We start from the raw sequence: 5,426 nt of genomic DNA, 5'->3' as shown, positions 1-5,426 counted from the left end.
GCGATCAGTAAACAGTGTGCAAAATAGAAAACGGACCACCCTGAATAAGTTTTGATCTTATATTTGGATAGCTAGAGGGAGAATTAGTAGCTGAGAATTAAACCTTGTTAAGAAATTAAAAATGTTCCGCTGCCTCTAAATTATTCGATGCAAAATAGCTGACTGTAACATAAGCATACTATTTTTTCTATAATAAAGACACTTTTGTTTCCTTTATTCTCGTCTGGCGAATCTTTAGAATGGGAGTTTATTTTAGAGAGCTCTAAAACATGTCTACTTTCATTACCATCTTCATATTTTTTGAAGCAGGTAAAGTCTTTACTATCAAGTATACTGTGTTACATTTTGGTCTTGATCAATATTTTGATCAGAATCTAATGCTGAAAGAACCACATATCTGCATATCATTATTTTAACAACGTTAGAAAAACTGTGGCATCTATATTGAAATTATGAAGTTATTTTAAAATTAAAAATTAAAATTTCTGAACTTAAGATTTTGTAATCAGATATTTGGAGTTATTGAAATCGATTATTAAATATTGTGGTGGAAAAAAACGTAAAAAAATACATTTTTCTTCTTAGTTTTGCTACCTCCATTACAATTTTTGAAAGACCTTACAAGCTCTGTTTAGAAGGTCACTATCGTATCGAATCGCATTATGTAGTCATTTTATCGCGAAAAACAAAATGTTAATAAATTTATAATGTTTTATCTAGAATAAATTTATTCAGACTTACTTGCACTGGTGGTTTTTAATATCAGAACACTTGTTTAGCAAAAAATAAAATAAGTGCTTAATATAAGTACAGATAATAATTTTGTTCCACAAACTACATTTTCAAATAAGTACAATGTTGCCAAAAATTTAGAAATAATACAATTTAGAAACAGTAAAACCTTAAATCAATGACTCAAACCTTTAATCAATCTTCCTGTATGCTGTAAGACTACTTATTGGTTGTTTTTGATGGGATGTTAAGTTTGAAAATAACGAAACATATTGAGTCACGATGGATTGCTTTTATTGGGCCATCGAACAGAATCATTTCCCCATGTTGTTTCAACATAATGCTGTTCCAATTCCTAACATGCGATCAAAGACCAAAGATCTACCATCAAAGAATATGGAAGCAAGCAGAATATATATATACATATATTGGCCAAGAACGCTGTAAATTAGCTGGCCAAAGTTCGAAATTTTTCTAGATTTCGGGAACTGGCCGGCCAGATCGCGAATTGACCGAGGACGGTTGGCCAAAGTCCGAAATTGTTCTTGATTTCGGGAATTGGCCGGCCAGATCGCGAATTGGCCGAGGATGGCTGGCCAAAGTCCGAAATTGTTCTTGATTTCGGGATTGGCCGCACAATGGCATGGAAAGATCAGCCAAAGTTGGAAGAAAAAATCATTATACCAGCAAACCGGGCAAATGTATACCGGGCAGGGGCACTTGACCTTAAAAAAACATCGGTGTAGGACATACCGGGCAGTGGCACTTTATCTTAAAAATATATATATATATATATATATATATATATATATATATATATATATATATATATATATATATATATATATATATATATATATATATATATATATATATATATATATATATATATATATATATATATATATATATATATATATATATATATATATATATATATATATATATATATATATATATATATATATATATATATATATAAATATATGGGTGATTGTCACGAAATATGACAATTTATAGTCACTTACACCAAGATCTAATGCTAAACTACAAAAAGAACTTTTTTTAAAAACATTTAAGAAATAGCATTGCTGTTAGCATTTTAAAATAACCTAGCATACTAGCATCGACTATTTTGTACATTTAAAATATTAAATTGAACTTTAAAATTTCATGTTTCTGGCATGTCACAAACAATGTTTCCAATATTAACTAGCTTCAAAACTTCCCATAATTTTTCAATGTCTATTTTTTTTATCTCAACCGGTGTAAGCATTTCTAGAATATACACAGAGAGTATTATTTACAAAAACTTCGTTTAAAGTAATTTTTTCTGTCAATAATTTGTTTGTCTCAAAAAAATCTGTCATTTTCCTGGCTACTCTTATTTAGTGGCATATGGCCAAAATAGATAGAACCAGCAATCAATATCTTATATTAATAGATTGATTAGATACACTCCTATCTGAACATGTCTTGTTGCATGACTAAATAGCCAACTTTCTGGTTCAAAATCTATTTCAAAAAATTTTTCAAGGTGAGTAGGTTTTTGAGTTGTCACTTTCCTGACTTCTTGAAGTCATTAATAACATCAACTACATAGATTTATTTGAGTTATTTTAAGAAATCCTGCTGTTTTCTGCCGAATATAAACATCTTAATCCAAAATATTAACTTAAAGTTATATTATATACTATAAAATGGCGAATTTTTCATTATCCTGGTTGTCATTTTCCTGGCATTCATAAGCTGCAAATTGTAGTGCTACCAAAAGTTTTTTAACTGCTAATACTGTAAATAGGGAACGCAAATATTAACCTAATACCAAGCTTATGTATGATTGTTATAAGGTTGAATGTTATCGAAGTTATTTATTTATTCAAAGATTGATTATTTTACACAATTTTATTCAGTACGTATAAGCAATAAAAACATTCTGAATTCCTTCTACAATGGATTCAAGAATTAATTTAAGTAATTCATGGTCCATCTAACATAAAGGCTCAAGTTGAGTTACTCACGTTTAACTTAAAATCACTGTTTTTTAAACTTCTAAGCTAATTATTTTTTTGGCATTCAAAATTTGGAGAATTTCTATTTATTTTCCTTGCGCAAATGTCAATAAACTACATTGCTGTCTGTAAGATATTAATACATGTAACAAAATAAATACAAGCAAAAAATTTAGATTATTTTGAAGACTTTAAACTCGAAAAAATTTTTTGTTTGTCGAACAGCTATGTTTTCAAAGAATTATCTCTCTCTCTATATATATACATATAGAAATGAAAATGATACACATATACAAAAAACATACATATTATTTGTAAAAACAAGAATAAAAATTATTTTTAAATAAAATGCTTAAAAAATATATTTAAAAATTAAAAAAAAGCCGGAATACAAAAGAAGGAAAAGATATAATCTCGTCCATAGATCGCACGATCGATTATATCCGCATATATATATATATATATATATATATATATATATATATATATATATATATATATATATATATATATATATATATATATATATATATATATATATATATATATATATATAACCATTATTTGATCATATTTCAGCGCGAGAATTAGCGAAATTATAAATGTTTCGTCAGTTCCACCTGGTGCATCGAAACATCCACCTTGTCCTGCCAAAACTGCGAGCATAATGCCGTCATAAATGTTCCTTTGTTCCTCACTCATTTGTGGAAAATTGCGAGTAACAATCGCTGCCATTTCTATCGTATTGTTTTGAAATTTACGATTCATGTCAGTGTTTAATAAATCAGATGCACTTAGATTTGGCTTAGGCATATCGAAACGACTGAGTGTTTAATTGGCAATAATAATGCAAAACTCCTCAATAGCAATCAGTGCTTCATTGTTGTACATAGCATCGCTGAATGCTATCGTTAGATCGTTGCAACGTGTGCGATGTTGATACCGTATATCATCAGTCATCGAATCTTTGTAATTATCTCATAACGTTTCTAAACGGGCCGGAAAACATGTAGTTAATACTATATCGAATAGTATTGACGAATTTGTTTGCAGTACATTTCAATGCTGCTTCAGCAAGCATACATTCCCACTGGTTGTCGTCTTCCAGCAAGACGAGTGCAAGGCATGCATCTTTATACGCTGGATGCGGATGTCCATCGACTTTACGTATATCTTGAAATGACAATAAGCCGGTGACATTAACCAACAACAGTCGAAAATAAAAGCACTCAGTCTGCCTTGGATTGACTGTAAACGCTCTCCCCAAGGCGTTTGATTTTAATAAACCGGGACATGCATCAACTGGTGTGACTTGCTTGCGGGGTGTCCTTATTTTTGTTTGAGCCTATGTGAAATAGTGTGGTACTTCCGAGTAGAGTAATGTCCGCGCAAAAGCACCAAAAGCATCCGCACGATTACACAATTAAAAAAATTCGGCAAGTGTAGTTTTTGTATAAAATTATAACTCGGTCAATTGCTGTCTCGTTCGTGAAATATACTCTCTGACAATTTTCAAGATGGACGGCTAAATGAATAACGGTTGAATGGTTCATAAATTAGGAAACCAAAGATACGCCAAACAGTTTCATTGGAACTGATGTACCGGCTAATTTGGTACAGCGTTATTTCATCATTGTTATTCACTGGAAGAGCAGTCAAATTGGTATTTTCAACTCGAAATACTGCTATATCACTGCCTTTATTCACATACTTGAAAATATATTTGATGTGAATACAATGGGCGTGAATACTGTTTTTGATTTATAATGTTTCTATGTCTAGTTTGGATTCGAATATGATTAAATAAAGATATATTTAAAAGATGCGTTGAATCTGTCCAAAAAATTAAAAAAAAGTTCTAAACCTACTTTCAGACCTACTGAATATAGATATAAAATTTCATCAAAATCGGTCAATCGGAGGAGTGTAAACATACTAAAACTGTGACATATATATATATATATATATATATATATATATATATATATATATATATATATATATATATATATATATATATATATATATATAACACAAGGTAGGGCATAGGCCAATCGCAGAGTTAGCACTTTGAATAGACCAGCAGGAAGATAAGAAGGGTTTTAAGGTGGGAAAGCAACTTTCAAATTTTACCTTTACTCTTTTATTATCATGTTTTATTTTTAAAATTTCATCAAAATGTTGCTACATACTATTATTGACACTGTTTTCTTTATTTATTATGATATTAACTTTTTCTCAGTATATTTAGAACAAATCAGTATTTGTGGGGCTAGTGTAGATATGTCAACAATGGCCTAGTATCTGGTAAGACTACGGTGACAGCAGCTCAACGCTCATTTAAAGTAAACATGCCAATTTGTTTTCTTTTGTTAAAATAGTAATTAAATTTAAAAATATTTTTCAAATAAATCAATTTCAAATATGGTTTTCAAGTTCAGTGATTTATATTTAAAATGTTTTTTTTTAGTTCATTGTGCAGTTCTATTAGAAATAAGTAATTGAAATTTGTCATCTTTCATGCCTTTGGATATGCTTGTCTAAACCATTATAAATGGCTTCTTAATAAGATATCAAATTTTTTCTTTTTAACCACTGGTAGTGGGGTTATTGTGGACTAAAGCAACCTTTTATGAAACAGAAATCGTGGTGATTACTACACAGTTTGAGTAAAAAAATTGC

This window comes from Parasteatoda tepidariorum, chromosome 5 (genome assembly GCF_982258835.1).
Source record: "Parasteatoda tepidariorum strain Cologne lab strain chromosome 5, Ptep-v5.0, whole genome shotgun sequence".
Classification (NCBI taxonomy): Eukaryota; Metazoa; Arthropoda; class Arachnida; order Araneae; family Theridiidae; genus Parasteatoda; species Parasteatoda tepidariorum.
The sequence above is the reverse complement of the archived record's forward strand: the minus strand, read 5'-3'. Positions refer to the sequence as shown.